The following is a 21,620-nucleotide window of genomic DNA, read 5'->3' as shown; positions in this document are numbered from 1 at the left end:
AATGTTTGTAAAAACAGTCTGCATGCCTAGGTGCTTGAATTTATACACCTGTGGCCATGGAAGTGATTGGAACACCTGATTCCAATAATTTGGATGGGTGAGCAAATACTTTTGGCAATATAGTGTATCTTTATGGCAATTGTCGTCGTTTTCTTAAAATATGTATACAATCCTGGGTTTTGATTAATCAAGCTAACTTATAAATACCTCTGGCATATGATTGTCAAGATCCATAGAGGGGTGTTCTTGAGTGTGAGAGCTGTGCATCTTTTAGACCTCATGGATTGTGAGACAGAGTCGGGATGTAGTTTTTCTGATGAAATATTGTTGAATAAGAAGTTGGTTGATTTCCAGACAGACAGTTAAGCTGTTTAATTGTGAGAATGACCTAGCTCCCACTTTCAAGCACCTCTGTGGACCATATAAGAAAATGCTCTGGTTTATGCCAGCTTGAGACACTTGCAACCTGCCCTTTTCCAGTTTACTTATACCTGTTTAATCACCTCCTGTTCTGTTTACTTTTATGTGGTGTATTTGACCAAAATTAACAACCTAGCAGGTCTAATTCATATATACACTGGCTTGCAAATTTTTGACCTTTTACCACATTTCAGGCTAAAGATATAAAATTGTAACTCTTTGTGAAGAATCAAGAACGTCCACCATGAACTGGGAAAAAAAATAGTGGCCATTAAAAGTGTGGCATGTAAAATCAATTGGCCCCTTTATTTAAAGTGCTGCAAACTCTCTCCAGAAGTTCAATGAGGATCTCTGAATGGTCAAATATTGACCTAAATGACTAATGATGATAAATAGAGTCCACCTGTGTGTAATCAAGTCTCCATATAAATGCACCTGCTCTGTGATAGTTTCTAAGGTCTGTTTAAAGCGCAGAGAGCATCATGAAGAACAAGGAACATATCAGGCAGGTCAGAGATACTGTTTGGAGAAGTTTTAAAGTCAGATTTGGATAAAAAAAAAGATTTCCCATGCGTCCAATATCCCACAAAGCACTGTGCATAATATGGAAAAGGAAGGAGTGTCAGACCACTGAAAATCCACAAAGACCCAGCCAGGCCTTTAATCTTTCTGGTCAAACAAGGAGAAGACTGATCATAGATGCAGCCGAGAAGCCCATGATAATTCTGAATAAACTGCAGAGATCTACAGCTGAGGGGGGAGACTCTGTCCATCGGACAACAATCAGTCATGTACTGCACAAACCTGGCAATTATGGAAAAAAGCCAAATCTTAAAGCCATTCATTAAAGGTCCTGATTAAAGATTGCCACAAGCCACCTGGGAGACACAACAAACATGTGGAAGAAGAGGCTCATGGCAAACATGGCGATGGCAGCATCAAGGTATGGGCCTGCTTTTCTTCAGCAGGTACAGGGAAGATGGTTAAATTTAATGGGAATATGGATGGAGACAAATACAGGACCATTCTGGAAGCAAACCTATTGGAGTCTGCAAAAGACCTGAGACTGGGATGCAGAATTATCTTCCAACAAGACAATGTTCCAAAACATAAAGTAAAATCGAAAATGGAATGGTTTACAAGTGAAAATATCCAGGTACCGGTATTAGAATGACCGAACTAGAGTTGAGACCTGAATCTAATGGAGAATATGTGGAAAGAACTGAAAACTGCTGTTTACAAATGCTCTACATCCAACCTCACTGAGCTCAAGCTGTTTGGCAAGAAAGAATTGGCAAAAATGTCTTACGATGCGCAAAACTGATAGACATACCCTAAGCAGTAATCACAGCTGGTGGTGCAACAAAATTTTAACTGAAGGGGCCTGAATTGTTTTGCACATCCTAATTTTTCCTTTTTTTTTTGTTAAAATTATACAATAAATCTCATTACACTTCATGATTGTGTCCCACTTGTTGATTTTTCAGAAAGAATTACAATTTTATATGTTTATGTCTGAAGCCGGAAATGTGGTAAAAAGGTTGAAAAGTTCAAGAGGGATGAATAGTTTCTCAGTTAACAGTAAAGAAAATATGTTAATAATTGCAGCCACCATCAACACTTAATTAGGAAAGTGTTTTAATGTTTTTGATAATATTAACACTCACATAAACACACACGGATGAATCACACCTGTACACTTATTTGCTCAAATAACCTATGCAATGCAGAGCTTTGCAGAGCTAGCAATGATGTGCTTGACACTAGTGATCACAATCTTTTAGCTGATACATGTTAGTGCAATTACTTCCTGGTTCATTCAAACTTCTAAATTGACAACCCCCAATGAAATTTTGTTTTTTAATTCTATTTCAATTCTATAAATTACTAACATCTTAACCATTTTGCATAATGCTTTGGAACCAGACCAAAATTCCTTACTGTGAGGAATTGTGATGCAATAAAGCTTCTTTCTTGACTGCTAGGCCTCTTATTCATAACAGACACTCCCAGAGGATAACAGGCAAACGGAGCATGAAGGGAAGGTTAGGACTGGACCAGGGGAAGATACCATGACGATCTGACAGGATGTGCTTAGTTACACACTCTTTGTTCGTACCAGCACAGATAACCCACCAGCACCACACAAGGGAGACAAGAGGATTGAGGAAGATGGAGCAGGCGTGAGTCTGAGTATGTGTGTCTGATGCAAGAAGAGATATATCGTCACCCTTTTTTGCCTGGAGAGACTCTGGGTTGCATCCAAGATGCCAGTAGCCCTGACAGCATCATCAACAAAATATAGCTGTGGCACATATATCCAAACACACAAACATACACACACTCAGAAATTGCTGCTGAGCCACTTGAGAAAAACACTCCAAATGTGTTTAGGAAACTGCTCTGCCCCAGGATAGAAAACAAGTTTTTCCCCTTTTTCACAGACAAACAAACACTTCTCATCCTCGGTCCATGTTGAAATCTCCCTCTTGGTACAGCAGAAGGTTCAACAATTTAAATAATAGCTGTTTTGGCAGTAAAAAAATAATCTGTCTTTACCATTAGTCTAATTATGGGCAAATAAACCTATGTGAGGCTTTTTAACAGAGTCCCTGATTGTTTTTCAAGGTCAAACAGAACTTCTAAAATATACCCACAATCTATAAATCATTTAGGTCTGATGTACTGCTTATTGGGATTCTACTTCAGCACACCTGTTTATTTGATTAAGCCATTTCCTTGAAAAGGAGGGCTTTAAATGTCTGGCTAGTTGCCCAGCTTACCTTTATGGCCTGTCTTACTCTCTCATATCTCTTTTGCTATCATCTCCTTTTCATTTCCCAAGTGGGTGATTCAGAATCTCAAAGCAGCAGACATTCTTTACTCATTGAGCCACCTGAAAATAAGAGGTATAGTTGATGAGAAAAATGTGGGATCTGAGAAGCTAAAAAAGATGTTTGTAAGAAAAGGACAGATGATCTCTTAAGTTGAAAATTAAGTTAGTAAAACTGCATAACTCTAATTGCTTTTGCTTTTTGACAACACACGAGCAGAAAAACAGACAGTCTTTCTAGCACAAAGTAATTAGTAGCTGCTATTAAAAACAGAGGCGCATATACAGTTTGCCAATGAGGGGGTGGTATCGCTGAATAGGCCAAATGTTTAATGGTGCCAAACAGATCACAGAGGAATAATTTTATTCGTGTAAACAAATACTTTGTCAGAGTAGGAAGCAATGTGTCATTTCAGGTGAGGGATCTATTTCTGGCTCTAAGGATTGAATGAGTGTTTTGAATGACTGAGAATAGTTTGAATAAGTACAAAGGGAACCTTTGCCACATTGAGGGGAAGGAACAGTAGAAGTAGCTGACAATGTGGAAAAAAGAGAGTGAAGTAGAGATGAGAGCAACATATGCTGATGATGAGGGACCCCAAGAGAAGAGTTTAAATCTTTAATGTGCCCTAGATTCCATCCTACCAAATGGTCCCTTCTACTCTCTTAAAAGCGAGCACACACACTTACACACAAACGCTCATAAATACCCCCCCAAAAAAACAATATTACCAATAGTGGACTATCGTGGTAACCGGCAACACACACAAACATAAACACATGTTGTGTCACACTATGTTTTGGGGACTTTCTATTAAATATCATATTGTGTTCATTTCAATGGCCTCACTTTCACCACTTTTTCAACTCTTTATTAAAAAAATAAAATTTATTTTCATCAAAGCTGTTGTGGTCGTCCATAAGGCCCAAAGTTGTTCACCCTGGCAGACTTAGGTTTAAAGTGATCCTTGGAATTTTGCCAAGAATTTTCTTCTTGCTGCAAAAATTATTTATAATCTAAAGTGATCCAGTCTAAGTTATTGGTTCTTGATTTGGATCTGACAGAATCTTTTGAGGGAGATAAAGTTTTGAGGTATACTGAGACCTTCCAATATTAGGACTTGGAGCTCAAAGCAGAGAGTTATCAAAAGTACCCTTGACCCACCCACAAAATTTTTGTTTTGTTTTTTGACTAAGTGTTTGATTCCCAAATAAAATTGTTTCCATTGATATTTGATATAAAACAGCTAAAACTAGCGCAGCTCAAAGTACAACTAGGGGGCAGTTTTCTGGAGACTGTTTTGATTTCCAGGCCTTTTACATTCTCTTTAATCTCATAGCAAATCTGACAACATATATCCAGTGGATTTGTACAATGTCTTCAGGCTCTATTGCACAAAAGTTTGATTGGATTAATTAACTAAACATGGGTAAAATAATCAAATGTTTTAAAGAAAGGGTGACCTAAATCCTTTGAGCAACTGGTGTTGGAACATCTAGAGTAAGGGAGATAACCTGCCTTCAGATGGACCCCTGCAGGTTGCCCTGCAGGCAAATGGGTGGGCAAAGGATTCAGTAAACATAAACACTACACTTTATCTTGCACTACCTTGACCATCTTGGACTTACGACGGTATTCTGTCTGTAGACTTCAACTCAGCCCTTAACACCATCAACCCAGACTTTTAGCACTATAGGCTAGGGCTGGGGGATAAATCGGATTTTTACTGTTACGATACTGTACTGTACGATAACCGGCAACAACTTTCCCATGTTGGTAAAATAATTACACTTAACTCTGCTGTTTTTTCTGTGTGCAATGGTGACTGGTATTTCCTTCCCCCTTAAGACAAAATAGCAGGTGTGTGATCACATGACTTCACCAATCCACTCAGAAGCATACAAAGAGACTGCCTGAGCCCAGTGAAGAAGCATCTAACACAGCTGTAATCAAAATTATATCAGTAAATGCTATGGAGCCGAGGGACAGCAGAGAAGAGCAGAGTTTATGGTGCAGAGAAGAAGTCGAGAACAAATTGTCAGTGTTGAGCATGTAGCAGACCAGTTTTTGAATGAGGATGTGAGAGTTTGAAAGATGCACCTTGTTCTCACTGCACGCTCAGTTCCGTGGCACCAAAATTACGGCATAGATGTTAAGAAAAAAAGCACGAAATGCAAAGTTTGCCTAAAAACTGTCAGCACTACCCAAAGTAACACATCCAACATCCTCTAGTGACAGCACAATCACGCTGTTGATTTCAAAGAAATGCAAAAGGCTCCATTACCTTTGGAAAAAAAATTCTCCTGTTCAGTGAGACATTGTTGAATGTTTAAAGCTGAATGGGTACAAAACCGCCCAATTTACCATGATATTGATTAGAGGTCATATCGCCCAGCCCAGTTCATAATTATGAACAGTTTAGTTTGTGCCTTCAAGTCATTGCCCATAGGAAGACGTTACTTCGATAAAACCTAACCAAATATCTTCAGAACAGCTCCAAATGACACAAAACTCATATGAGTGAGTAGAACATGATGTAATAACGTAAAATCAAGGGCCCAATGCGTTCCCCTTTAAGAGGCTTGAGCTTTCGCTCATAAAGTAGATAACACATGTCTCATATATGTTTTTAAAACTTTTTGGTCAGCTGCTTTGTCTTTTAATCATGTGAGATTTGTTTATGGATATATAATTACACTTAAAACCATTCCCATAACATTAGCTTTTTGCCATACTGTAATGGGAGACCTATTTTAACTGATAGCAATTCCCTTGACAACAATTAAGCAAAGTGTGTGCTTGCACCTTTTTAAATGCACAACCATGATAAAAATATACAATTTTCAAATCTATATATACAAAAGTATGATCAACTTTTCAACTAATGATGAAGTCTGCATGCTACATTGTGTGCCACCACAATTTAATAACAGATTAATGTTTGGATATTATTAATCTACTGTCTTCCAAACTTTATATTCAGACAAGCTTTGGCTGACCAGTACATTACAATATCAGAAAATGTTGTCTTTCTCTCTGTCAGTGGATAACTAGATTCTGATATTTGTGACACAGACTCCATGAAGGAAATTTGCTTTTTTATTCTTAAGCTTTTCCTTTCCCTCTCATATAGGTGTTTTTTTCTGCTCCTTTCCTTTTTTTTGGATAAAACACTGCGTAGGAAATCATTCAAGCATTTGTCAGTGTAATTGTACAACACAATGCCATGAATGGTTATGAGCCTGCTTTTTCAAACTGCTGACAGGCAAAGAATAAAATGGTTCTGAACAAGGGATTAGAGGAATGAAATAAAATGACAAAACGGGAAGGACAAGCTGGAGGAGATGAGGAGTTTTGTGGATGTATACTCATGCTGTTTTGCATGTGTTGGTTTTATCATTTTATTATTCCCTAAGAAAGTTTAGTTTTTTTTTTCTTTTAATTTAGGGGTAAAAAAAAAACAAATGCCCTAAATTACCTTTTACATCTGTGGAAAGCTTTAAATTGCAGCCTATTTACTTTTCAGTTCCACATTGGTTCATCTCTGTAGAAAACCTAAATATTAAGGTTTTATCGTTTTGATTAAAACTGTGCATTTGTGTTCTGTGTTCTGTTTCAGTAAATGGTTCATTGTGTTATATAGAGGCCTTGAAGCTAATCTTAGTATTTCTCCTTGGACAAGAAAAGGAGAATTTCTTTTATGAGTCCAGTCATCAAAACCGCAATTTAGTGCCACAGAAAGTATTTGCACGCTTAATGATTTCTTAAAATATTCAATTTGTGTTTTATCTACAACCATCTTCTCCCACTTAATTCATAGAGCCTATCTCCGGCAAACTATGAGCCAAAGGCAGGGTGCACCCCACACGGGTTACCAGTCCATAACAGGGCAACACAGAGACATACAATCATGCATGCACTCACACGTAAGGACAATTTACAGATAACAATTAACCTTAAGGTCATATTTTTAGACTGTGGAAGGAAACCAAAGTACCATTAGAGAAGATGCAAACTCCATGCAGAAAGACCCTGGACCATGCTACAAGCCAACAGTGCGGGATCATTGAGTTAATACCAATATCAGAGAAAAGATCACCTCAATGAGAGAGAGAAAACAGGCTGCACGGTGGGGCACTGTTGCCTTGCAACAAGAAAATCCTAGGTTCAAAGGGTTCTTTCTGTATCAAGTTTGCATGTTCTACATGTGCATGTGATGGTTCTCTCCAGGTACTCTGGTTTACTCTCCCAGTTAAAAAAAAAAAGTCTGTTGGCTTAATTGCCGAGTCTAAATTTTCCTTAGATGTGAGTGTACGCATGAATGGTTGTTTGTCCTGTACTTGTTTATGTTGCCTACTTAATTTTTTGGAATATTTACTAACCTTCTGGGAACCAACAGGACTTAAGGGGACCAAAGGCTTGTTCCAATGTGGCAGACCCCATTTTTAATGCCAGGGAGTCAGTTTAGAGGTATGGTGTAGATTAACTTCAGATTAAGTTTAGCATAAGGAATATACGGTACTACCCATGGTTAAGTTTAAGGTACATATCAAGGTTAGGTATAGATGTAATAACTAAAAGGAATGATAATCTATGTAAAGTCTTAATATAGATATATATATACAAACATGTATGTGTGTGTACCTGTCTAGCCCTCAGAGTGAGGACCGTTTTTCCAATTTCACCATCAAATTGAGGACCTGTCGTTGCAAAGTGAGGACATTTTGCCTCACATGCTATTTTACTAATGGTTAGGCTTAGAGCTAAGGTGTCAATTGATCAGGGTAAGGGTGAGGTATGCATTGGTAATGGTTAGGGTTAGTTTTAGGGTTAGGGCATAGAAAGGGTTCAAAATGACTGAAAATCAATGGAAGTCAATGGGAGCTGTTGAGCCGAGCCGACTGGCGAACACATGGTCCTCACTACAATGGCAGAACGAATGTGTATGTAGGTGTGTGGGTGTGCATGTGTGTGTGTGTGTGCGGGTTTTTTCCCTTGTATTCTTCAGGTATTATACATCTAAACAGGAAACCGAATAAAACCTTGTTGGTCTAATTCTTTGTTCCCATTGCTGCTTATTGAGTCAGCTGAGGTGGATGTGGCATCTTAATGGCAATGTCGTAATACCTCCCTTTAAAGGTTTTTTCAAGTATCTCCCAATTGGAGGAGACACTCCAGAACTCACTGGAGGAGGCATATAGCTCTTCTGGTATGGGAATAACTGTGTTGTTGTAGAGAGGTACGTCCGAGTTTATCTTATCAAACTGTTACGTCACTGGCCTTAGCTGAAGACAGTAAATACACAAACCAATAGTAATAGAATTTATTTAGAAGCATCTTGCAGGACCATCAACATAAAACAGCTCTAACATTTAAGATAATATATCACTGATAAAAAGTGTACATCAGATGTACTTATCCTAACGGATGTGCTTTTAGATCAGTGTTTAACTGCGAGAGTGATGTTTCCTAGTTCAGATATTAGTCAGTTCCTGAGTTGATGAGCAGAATTACCAAAAACCTTGAACCCCATGAGGTAAGATATGTTAAAGTAGTAACCCATTTAAGATCAGATTATTACGTAAGATGAAATTGTAGCCATTGAAGTAAAATATTTTAAAAATATTTTAATATTTTAAATCCAAAGCTTAAGTATGTTCCATATACTCTTATTAAAATGTTACGCTATCAATTTGTGAATGACTGCAGAAAGAAATAGCCTATTTCCTTCTAAAATATACACATCCACACATGATGTAGGGACAAATCAGCATAAATTTAAGTGTAATATTCTAAAATAGAGAAAATAGTAATACACATTGCAGCAGTGCTCCAGTGATTTTTTTATTTTCAAATAGATTTAGGGAAATAAAATAGGAAGTCGATTTCATGAGCTTTATACAAGCATTTTCAATGTAGATGTTTCAGCCAAATTGATCTTGTCAATGTTAAAATTTGCAAGATATGAAAACTTGATTGAATCACATACCTTACCTTCAGATATGCAAAGGTTGGGTTTTTGTTAAATTTGTTTGAAGACAATTCCCTTTGGAGTGTTATTGTACTGCATTACTGCTGAGTCTCTCGCTGTCAAAAAAATAAAGGAATTCAAACATGTTTCCCATGGCTCTTAGCACTACTTGGAGTGCTGATAAGAGAGAGACCAAGCTTTTAGAGGATTTTCTGGGGAAGCTGGTAAGCCACCAACATCCCACAAGTCTAAGTGTGGGAAACTCTGCCAGAGACTTCTCATTTAATCTTCACAGACCTGATTGCTTAGCTTCTGTGTTGCAAATCTTAGTGTAAATGTGTTGAGAAACAAATTCATTCATACTTAATTGTATAGTTACAGCATTTTTGACTACCGGTACTTATATAATTTCTAGATGATATGACATAAAAGGATATAAGTGTATGTTCATCATTCTGTCTTGGTCACCCAGTTAATAAAGCATTCCTTAGTGACCATGAAGTTCTGGAACAGTTTATTTATATTGAATGTACTCATGTGTTGACAGGCAATACCTTACAAAACCCTAATACCTTAATATTTTCCACATTTTGTCACATAACGTCGACAAACTTCAATGTATTTTAGTGTGATTTTACAAACACAGAGTACTGCATGTATACAACATGTTGCATGGCTTTTAAAAATATTTTAATGAATGATAATATTATATGACCACCTGATTCTGTGATAAAGCACAAAAACTTTAGGAGTCACCTTATTAGAAAATAGATGTAACTTGCATGTAACTTAATCAAAAAACGATTTATATCTATGCAAGTCAGGAATAAAGTTATTAAGAATTTTAAAGCAGGGCAAGTTAAAATTTTTCATGCATCCCTATTCAGTTCATAGTGCAAACATGGAAGGTTCATGTTAAGGTATCAAATCTCCTAAGATGTTCACCTAAACCAAAATGGCTAAATAATAACATTAATAAGACAATGACTAAAAAAGCCGTTGTTTCATGAAAATACGTCTCTAACAAGAATCACCTCTTGGCAAATCAGCTCATAATCTTGTACTTTTCTGCTCACAATCTGAATCCCCTCTCAGAGGCACCCTGTATATAGAATTGTAAAATAGTGGTTCTGGGAAGCAGATCTTCTATTTGTACAAACTATTTCAACCAAAACAGCTTTTCCTAATAGCAACCCTGGATTACCAGGCAACAGCTTAGTGTTAGAGAAAAAAGGGAAGTTAGGAAATTATAGTAGACAATACAGAAGCGATTTAAACTCAAGATAAAATACAACATGAAAAAAATAACACAGTTTCAAGCAGAAGGAGGTTTGGACAGACAGTAGTCTGGACAGAGCCAATGAACTGAGCACAGTCTTCTAGGTTTAGGTTAGGAACAAGTTCAACGTCCTTCAATCTTGGCCCCTTAACAACAGACATAATTTCCTCTTTGACCCAAAGATTCCTTCTTATGCTTCAAATTATTTATCTTCTGCATGTCTGTTTCAACCTAATGAGGAGAGATGTGCTGCTCCCATGAAACAGTGTTGGTTCTTCCTCAGCAGATCTCCTATTATTTCCACAGGAATCTCTGGCCTCTTCGTCATCATCATTTGTATACAACTTTACAGAAGTATTAACTTACTTATAAATACATAGGAGACAGGAGACATCATTCTTAATTTAACTGGTAGCCACACTGCCCTGCTTTGGCCAAACACATGAAGACAACGAGGCTCCGCCTTTATTTTTTTTAAATAATCACTTAACCTTCAGCTTCACAATATATTGCTCAGAAATACAACAGTGGCAAGCATCGTATTCAACAAACAGGCATAAATTGCGACACATAGATTATGGGAGTCGTGTGGAGGATGCGTTGAGAAAAGAGACATTTATTTGGTTTTAGATGGTCTCTGGTTTACGTAGTGGGAACCAGGTGAGGATTTTGAAGACTACTGTGTCTCGATTACAGCCAAGAATGGTGATGCCATGGCTCTGCACTGCCTGAGTACTGCTAGTTGTTACTTGAAGGTAGCATGAATAACAAAATGTACTGTGGTATACTAAAGTTGAGTATTATCCTCTCCATTCTGAAACTGGGGCACCAGGCTGTATTCCAACATAATAAATTAACGCTGTTATGCAAGCTGTACATTGACTACCTTGTATCAAGGCAGCATATTTTCAAAGTTTTCCTATCAAAGTTAGATTTAAAAAATATAAATTTTACCCATCTCAAAAAGTAATTAAGATTTTGTTGTAACTCATAGGGTATTCTTTAAAGAGCTATGTGCTTTAGAGCTTACATACGATCCCATTAAGGAAAATGATAAATTCACACTAGTAATTCAAATAAAACAATAAATAAAAAATAACCTTTCATTTGGTACAACTTGTTCTCAAACACATTTTTCGTAGATCTGCCTGTAAATCTGAAGGTGTCTGTGAGATTTACAAATGCGTATATGTGAATAAGTATAGCATTAAATCATTTATATGAAGACAAAACATACCATGGATTATTTAGATTTTAGCAATCTTAGCTGCTGTTGAGAGTTTATATGCTCCCAGGGCTTTTAGAAGCATATAAGAATGGAGACAGCAGAGGGCAATAGCATAAAAAACAAACTGTATATATGTTTTTTTTCCCTCATTAACGGTCACCAGAATTCAGATAGTATTATTATTTCCCACATGCTTCCTTGGATTACAGACCTTTAGCGGGCCACTTTGTCTCATGAATCTATTTATAAGAACACAATGCCAGAAAACCAATGAGTCCCACTGTTACAACAGTCACTGCTGCGCCTCTTCCTAATTAGCATGCTGCATATTTAGCATGCCTAATTTACTATTTAATATTTATAATTTAGGTGTCAGCTGTCAAGACTGCAGGTGTTTTTCATCGCCTGGCCTCTCTTTCTGCACATGCACGTTTGGGTGTGCATGTCTGGCAGAAACACATCATCATGCACCACCTGTTAGGGCCCTAGGTAGCAATGTGTGGCCTGTCACTCATCCTGGGCCATTTGGAGGACAGCAATGGTTTCTGAGATGAAGCGAAAATTTCTTGACCGAGAATACCTCTGTGATGAATTCTTGAAGGATTACTGTATGAATGACTTCACAGAACAGTCTCCATTAAATCCAGACATGAAAGAGACGATACTTGCTTTTCTTTCCAAGGACAAAAACATATTTATCCTTTAAGGGGTGCTTCAAGACAGTGATTGCTTCATGCTCACTCTGTCTTGCTTCAATGAGTTCCAAACCTTATTTCCATTTCTCCATCAATCAGCTGCACGCAGACATTCATCCCTTCTCATGAAGGTGCCACAAATAGCAATTGCTTATTGAAGTAGAATAAGATCCCTTTCTTCCATACAAGAGGAATTTTCATAACAAATGCCATTCCTTGGTCACGCAATCCTTCTATCCATCCACATACTTTATGCTCCATCACCATCTGTGTCCGTTTAAAATGAAGTGACTTGACCTGCCAGTGATCTGTTGTGTCCATTCTAAATCCATGCCCAACATTTTGGCCCCAGTGAATTTCTCAAGGGGAGCGTCGAACATGTTTGTGTGCAAGTTTTTATCTGTGTCAGTGATGCAGCAGTGTTTGCCATGAAGGAGAAGCGGCTATATCTCTGCTGCCTCACACAGGACAAAGGCTGCAACTGCATGCTTACGGCAGTCTCCATCACACAAACAGAACCTTAAGGGTGATTCTTGTACAATCTGTTCTCTGTTTTGGTTTCTTATCCCTTCTGAGTGTGATGACAGTGGCAGAACAGCAGCTGTATTTTCAGTTGTGTGTACTTTGTATGCATCCACAAATACACTTGCAGACTCCAGACCCCATACAAAGATGCAGGGGAATGAATAATTGGATCACACAGACATTTTTCTCCAGGCACTTGTAGTTGATTTGAGCAGTAATGCTTATGTTAGGGAATAAAAGGTAAACAACAGAAAAAAAAAGAAGCTAATGTAAAAATGTGACAGCTTTGTGAGGTGTTTATTTTGACAGATTTTAAAACGTGTATGAATCTCTCAAAAAAAATAATAATAAACTGTTAAAAATGCGTCTGTTTAATTCAGTCTCAAGATTCTCAACTTTTCCCACACTGGCTGGGGTGAGCATTATTTTTTAATTTTGAATTTCTGTAAGATTTAACATCTATAGCAGGTTTCCCTCTGTGGAATTATGTTGTTGAAAAAATAAATAAATATTATTTCTGAAGTGCATTTAGTATTGTTTTATTCTGTAAAGATATTGTTAATACAATTATTCTTATCTGTTGTTGACAGGTCAGACATTTAAGTAAGTTTGTTGATAAGTAGAGAAAATCTTAGGTCGGTGGAAGGTCAACAAGGCATATTTTTCAGACAAATACATGCATTTATAGACAGACAGACAGACATAGATTCCACTACAACAAAGACAGTTTAAGTCCGTGCCAAATACTTTACAGTCAAATAATTCAAGTATCTAAACAGTACCAGGTTTATTTGCACTAGTTCAACCTTGTCTCCATATTTTGTAAAAGCCCTGTATCGATTAATTTTCACAAAACAAGTGATGAGCAGATAGGGCTTTCAAAGCCTTTACCCCTGGCCTAAAATCAATTGAAACACTAACCTGCCTTCACAACTTTAATACTGCTGAAAGTCAAATGGAGTTTTCTTTTTATTTATACTAGCAGGAATATCCTCAGTAGAATTGCAAAAAAATAAACAGAGTTTTGAAAGAACACACATTCCCTTTTTGTTCTATACTTGATGCACTTAGGGTTATCAAGCCAAGATTTCTTGTTTGTTTGTTTTTTAAAACTTTAGTTTAGAGGCTAGTATGTCATTATCCACATTGCTAGAGAGAATACTAAATATTTTCTGTCAGCTGCTAGAAAGAGATATCCCTTCTCCCTTTTGAGTGATGCAACTTTATCAATAGTTGCATATCAGTGGGGGAAGTCAATGCCTGAACGAGGAATACTTTATAATATTGCCATAGTATTGTTAAGAAGTGAATTATGCTGTTTCAGTAGAACCTGTTTTTTTTTTTATTCCACGCAGCAGGTAGGTATTGCAACTAAATCATATTGGAATGTATCTGTTGAGACAAATATCTAGAACTGCAAGATTTTTCATCATGCAGGTCTTTTCTATCTACTTACTCAGGTGTTGGCTCAGGAAAGTTTACATACTGCAACAAACAGCATTTTGCTTGTTTAGATCCACTTGTTGAATCTCTGGGTTAAGCTTTTTACTGCATCAAAAAACTAATTGTCCATCCTGTTAATTAAAGTAAGCAAATGCAACTGCCTCTCTCTTACGGTCTTTGCCAGATTGTCTCATACTTGCCCATAGTAGGATTACCTCAGTGGAATTGTGCATCAGAGTTTCTATGTGGGCCTTCACTGGTCACTGGTGTGTACCGCTTGCTTTTATATGCTACTGTGTTCTTAAGGTCAGTTGTCCTCAATGGATTCTCATCGGCTTCTGGCTCTGGTAACGTTCTGATTTGTTTTCTGTTGAACCAGTTTGTTCAACCTGCCACAGGTCTGATCAAACTTGGCTTTCAGCCTGTTAGACACAATCTAATAGCGGAAACCCTGCTTCAAGCAGGCCGACAATCATCCAACTGCTAACAGCCTGCACCAGCTTGTCACTGGCGGTTCCCGGTCTTCTTGCCAGTTTTCTTGATTATGTCATAAACTTTTAAATAAACCATCAAATGCACATTGTGTCTGGTTCAATGTCAGTTTCTGAAAGGTCTCTAGTCACATTATACTTTCTTTTATAATATCCTCTCCAAACCCACAGGATTGCCTGCAAAAAGTTTTAAAAGGTTTACAACAAATAACTCAAGATGCATGAAATGTACAATGGTACAATTTTTACCAATTTTATCATGTTAGACATCACTGGAAAGCTTAGATTCTCCACAATTCAACCACCACAGTGAGCACCAAAGCACAATTAAGACAGATATAGCAGCATGGGAAGGCGTCCACAAGCAGTTTTATAAATCCATTCTTGACCGGTAAATCGAGAGCTTGGCTTTTTGGCTTGTGGGACTCAAGAAACAATTAATATGTACTGGCAGTCAAAGCGGCAGGTGGCTCGGCTGGTCGCTTAGGCAAAAACTCAGGCGTGGAAAGAGTTGGGAGAGGCCATGGATAAAGACTTCCGTATGGCTTTGAAGCGATTTTGTCTTTTATTCACCCAATTTTTATTTATATTTTCAGAAACTAGAGGGTGTCAGCTTTTGTAGTGGGAAAAAAAGTATTCAACTATTCACCCTAGTTAAATTAATGGAGATTGACAGATTTCACTCAGTCGGCACTTTATTTTCATATCATTGCAAAGAGAGAACAGTTCATCATACACCCTTTATGGCACAGTATTCAGCCCTGTTCTGCATGGGCAGCATTCGTTCCCCCTTACTTAGAACAATGGAAAGTAGTCAGAGAAAACAAATTACAGACACTTTGGTTAACAGTAACATGTTATGTATATCCTTCTTCATAAGATGACCAAAGCTCAGTCAGATTATTGTATCTGAGTAAACATTTTTTTCTCAGATAATTATTAGAATTATGTCAATACTTGAGTGGGAAATTCTGTAAAAGAATGTAGCCTAATATAACCCTTTTCATTTGATAATTAATAAAAAAAAAAAAAGATTTTTGAACCCCATACATGCTGTTCTTTCAACTTCTATGACCAACTTTGCGTGTCCTATCACCTAAAATCTAAGAGATGAATATAAAATCCAGGGGCTGTAACATGTCATTGTCCATGTTGGTTAAAAAAAAAGGAAAAAACCTTCAGCAAAGACAAAGTACTTGCTTATTATGAACAAAACATACATAATATGAGTGATATTAAAATCATATAAGTAAGTTGTCAAAATGAAAGATTAAATGCATACAACATGGCATATACAGATATACATACAATGAAATTTCTTTTGTTTATGTATTTCCTAGTTTTGAATTTCCCACTGTGTATCTACTATTAGTTAAGTTTATTACATCACTGATTATTTCCTAACTGATGGTTCAAATCAAACCTAGGTAGCCAACATACACAGCCCTATATCCTTTTGCTTCCTGTCCCTTTTGCTACCACTACCAGCAGAGTTGTTTTCTGCTTTGAAAGCATTTTTTTTATTTGAAAACACTGTAAGACATTGAGCCTGTGAAGGGTTGTTTTTGAAATGACCAGCATCTCACATGTGACTTTGCTGAGAGGTTCTACTTGCTATGTGCTTTGGTTGTTTGATTATGTTCCCTACTGATTCTACATCATGTTTCCTAGAAACCTTAAGAGAGAAACTCAATAAAATAAACAGAGCCTCAACAACTGAAAACACTGAGCCATTTCAAGTCCCTAACCCAACAAACATTGGTTATTGTAATTTTGATTTTCAATTTGAAACAGCAACTCTTGTTTGTTGATGTACATTTGTGTGTTAAAAGGCAATGCAAACTCAGCAGATTCCAGCCTTCACAGACTATTGGTTTGTGCAAAGCATTACCCTCCTCTTTAATATCTTTTGTTAATGTGAGTCTCAGGCTAATTGAAAATGAACCAGTGTATGCCTCCCTGCAGTGCCTTTATAAAGCTGTTAAAGAGACATACACCCTTTTACAAACATTAAAGACCTCAAGCTACATGCAAGAATAGCTTGTTCTTTTGATCAGTTCTTAATCAATAGAAACTCAGTGAATAGAAACTTAACAAGGTGAAGTCATAGGGATTTCACTCCTTGCGAAAAATCGTACACCTGATAAATCAGGGACATACCCAAATGAAACCTCACACAAAGCTACCACAGAGCCTGTGTTTTGTGTGGCTGTGATTTACAGCCAGCTGAGCTAAACTGCTTACCGTCAGGAGCTGTAATGGATGCCAGCGTCTGCTCTTCTGAGACTAGGGATAGATATTACTGATGTTATTTTCTCCCATGGTGATTTCACTGATGCCTCCCAAGGTACCCCACTGTGTTGCACTTGAACCATATGGGTGCAAAATGCTGCAATTAAAATGCAAGCCCCTGGAATGATCACAAAGGAGGAAATTTAGGCAACATAAACAGTGTACTATACAGAATGTTGTTGTCATCATTAGAATCTGGTGTCACACTTGTATAGTGGAGACAGGGATGTTTTTTTTTTTTTTTTTATCAAAGCATATTAAAATAGGAAGACTGTAAATGCCATTCGGTTATGCTCCAAAGGCTTCAGGTGTCTGTCAAAATGCATAATAAATGATTTTTTTTTTTCTACAGGAATTGGTTTTCCTGTGACTTAGCTAGAACCAAAAAAGAAATTCTAACAGGAACCATGCAGGATCTCCTTTAAGAGGGTTGTGGAAAAGAGTTGTCTGATAGATTAGGTAAAGTAGAGTAAAGCAAATATGAAAAATTAGACCAAAGGATGCTTCATCAGATCATTAGTTGGAGTGTATGCACACATATACAACTAGCTGTTGAAATTTATTCATATATTATTTCTTTCTCTAAATCATTTGGGTTTTTTCTGTTGAATTAAACAGCATGAGTAGGATTTACAAAAATAGTAGAACAAAAAGTATGAAATATGGACAAGTATAACAGCAAAAATAAGCTCACATATTTACAAAAAGATATAGTTATCTGTTTTTTTATGATTTTGGGTGTGTTGCCATCAGAAAACCCTTGCATAAGCCATACAATTAACTTCAAATCCGCTGAAACAAGATGCCAGCCAGATCACGCTTCTTCATGCCACCTGCTGTTTAAGAAGCCCACTGCAGCCTTTTCTGACAAGAATTGCTCTGAAATCATTCAGCTCTCTTCTGCTCTTATTTTTCTTAGATCCTCGACTTTCAAAAGAAGTACAGCTTTAATCAGTCGGCAGAAGACGAAGGAGCACGTATGGTATTTTCTCTTCCTTTTCCTAATAGTTCTTTAGTGAAAAAGCAAGTAGAGAAAGATTCAAATCATATCTGTGCTTTGCTTTTTCCAAGACTCCAAATACAAAATTATTATACCAAACTGCAGCAATTTGTAAATTAAGAGACCCCCTATACATGTTCAGAGGCAATGCAGATAAAACTGCTTTCTTTCAAGCATATTTATTTGATAACCAGCAGATGGCATCGGCAGTTTAGGAATGACACTCCAGCTTGGAAGTAAAGTCGGGCCATAAAAAAAAAAAAAAAAAAAAAAAAAAAACGTAACCCTGAAAGAAAAGGTTTTCTTGAAAAAAAAAAAAAAAAAAAAAAAAAAAAAAAAAAATATATATATATATATATATATATATATATATATATATATATATATATATATATATATATATATATAGCCTAAAACAAGTGTTTGTTTAAAAGAAAAAACTGAAAAATAAAAATCATAACTCAAACCTGAAGAATAAATGTTCAAAAAGAAAACTACTTGCAAAAAAATTTTTTCAAACCTATCTTTTTTTTTTTCAGCTTCAAACATCTGGCCCTGTTTTGGCCTATGGGCTGGGCATCACATGATGGGGTTGTGGAATAACAATTGATACCTCAACACAGCAGCTGAACAACATATTCCCAGCTGTTGCATTCAACAACAAGAGAAACTGGAAATATATATAAAATATCATTAATATTTTAGGTGTATGATTTTGAAAAATAACATGCTCCACCAATACTAAAAGCTTAAAAGAATAAAATAAAGAGATCTCAGCCGATAAAATATGATCTTGACAGATTTGTACAGCATTTTAATTCCATGTTGGAGTTTTCCAATGCTCCCATGCAACGCAAAGTGGAAGAACCTCCAGACTGAGCCAGTGCATTTCAGACACTGATGCCCCAATCCCAAACAGCACCATCAGCACCAATCCTTAACTATTGAGTGTTACTCCAAATCAAGTCCCACTTGCAGCTTTGGGAGGAGCCTTGATTCAAGGTGGGGTGTATAAACAACCACCCTCCAACCGCAAAGGAAAGCAGTTGTTTCTATGGCAACACAGTGATGCCCTATGTGCATGGCTGTAGCACTGTGGTGCAGGTTCACATGATATCAAACCATTACCCCTATCTTTAAAATAAATATATACAGTAAAATAAAACTATTTAAAGAGGACCTTCCCTTTAGAGAAGGAAGGGGGTGTCATGGTTACACAACATCCTACCATTCGGTCTGAGTTGAATAGATACAGCCAAATTTCTGAAATAAAAAAATTGTTTGGGTCAGACTGATAGCTGATTTTTCTTCTAGCTTTGGGTGTTTTTGCTGGACTCTCACAATGAAAATTCCATTCTTGGATTTTCCATCAGAATCCAGCTTATAACTATATCTCAGATTATTACATTTCACCTCTGATTTGCGGAATGGCAGCCAACCTGCGATGCTGTGCAAGGTTCACATTCAGTTTGCGATCACATAACATCTAAGAGTGTTGATAGATATGCAGATCCCCTCATACATGCCACGCAGCCTCACAATGGCCAGAACAGCCAGAGAAATGCACTGGAGAGCCTATTCAAAAGTCTTAATAATGTTGCTTTTCATCTTTAAGACTATGAAAATGATCAGATTTAAATAATGGAATTAAAAACATTTTCTGGGGAGCACATCGATGAAACCATCTAGAAGTAACTGACTCTTGACCTCAGTATATTTTGGGCCCTGTGTATGACCCTGTTCTGTGGTCAACCCCGGCATAACATGAAAGCTTGAATGCAGCCTTTAATGCTATCTCAGACTTTATTTGCTTTCTTTAAAATGTGAATAGTCTCACACAATCTCTTCTTCTTACTTTGGGCCTTGTGCTGAGAAATGGTATTTAATGTGAAGGAATAACAGTATTTCTTTAAAACCCTGTCCACTTTGACCACTTTTTAGTAACTTTGAAAATTATTTCAATAGAGTTCTCCTCCCCAAAAATAAGGCCCCCTTTGACAAAAAAAAAGAAAAAAACTTTAACAGGTCTTTAGCAGAGAAGGCAGTTATACATTTTAAATAATCTGTTCCACTTTCTATCTCCTCTGTATCACTGAACAATACTGCAGGGGGCTAACACTTCATTTATTACCCTTCACAATATCATGGTTTGTAGATTGTATTACTGGTTTGCTTGTACTGCCTTAAACAACATAGCCCTTTTCAAAAAGAAGTACCTTTAAAAAAAAAGTTGGCTCACTGGTTTAATCCAGAGCTGTCCACTTTCCTAGCAAAATAGGAAACTGGAGAGAAAATCCCGCTCTACATGGACTACAGGGAATTCTTCTTATGTGGATATCGCTTTTTGACTCCTTGTTGAGATGCCTTGTTGACTCCAGATCCCACATCTCTGCTCCCTAGTCTTAAAAAAAATGTACTGCTTTATAAAATTACCCTTTAGAAAGCAAGAGCAGCACATTTATCCTTAATAGATGAGAAAAAGAATAGGTGTACATTCCTTTTTAATATAGTGGCTAAATTCACCCAGAGCAATAGCTCTGTTGTATCGTCCATTCACCTTGTTCTTATGAGTAATGATTTTGTTGGATTCTTTATAAATATGATTGATTCTATTAATAATAAGACCATTGACACCCCTCTAAATATGATTGGTTTATTTCTGGAAGGTGAGGCAGCATCTGAGCTGACCAAAGAATCTGAACCATGTTTAGACAGCTTTGATCCAGTTAAACTTTCAGAGTTAGCAAAACTATTGTCTTCATTAGATCCAGTTCCAACCAGGTGATTTAAGGAAGTATTCCCTCTGATTTCCACCTTCATTTCAGATACGATTAACCTATCCCTGTTACAGGGATTTGTACCTCAGGCTTTTAATTCCAAAAACAGTTAAAAACAAACCGCTGGACTTTGTTTTCCATGTTTGAAGAAGGTTCTTTTCCCATCCAGAAAGCTTTCTCAATTCAAAATGACTGGAGTGGCGTTGAGCTCCAGGCTTTTATAGAATAGCCCAACAAAGCCTTGTTATGGCTTAGGAAACATGCAAATGAAACCAAAAATAGGTCCACTCCTTTGTAATGGGGAGTCGTTAAGGTCGTTGTTGGCATGCAAATTAACCCGAAACTGGCCCATTTATCTGTAATGTAGAGTCATGAGGGTTGTTGTTAGCCTGACTTAACAGAGGCAATTTTTTGACCACCTGCATGGCGGTGATCATTGAGATGATATTGGGAAGGAATCAACTCTAAAGCTGTGTTATAGGTTTTTGAGAGCCAAAACCTGAGTCATCCCCCTGTTTTTCAGGTTGTTTTTTCTCTATTAACGTAAATGTTTTCCTTCACAACTCTTTCGTACCATCTGTCTTCTTTGTCCAAAATGTGAATATTCTGGTCCTCAAACAAGTGTCCTTTGTCCTTAAGGTAAAGGTGGTCAGCAGAGTCTTGTC

The sequence above is a fragment of the Cyprinodon tularosa genome, unplaced genomic scaffold (genome assembly GCF_016077235.1).
Source record: "Cyprinodon tularosa strain WSP-4 unplaced genomic scaffold, ASM1607723v1 ctg1007, whole genome shotgun sequence".
Classification (NCBI taxonomy): domain Eukaryota; kingdom Metazoa; phylum Chordata; class Actinopteri; order Cyprinodontiformes; family Cyprinodontidae; genus Cyprinodon; species Cyprinodon tularosa.
Note: the sequence above shows the minus strand (reverse complement) of the source record.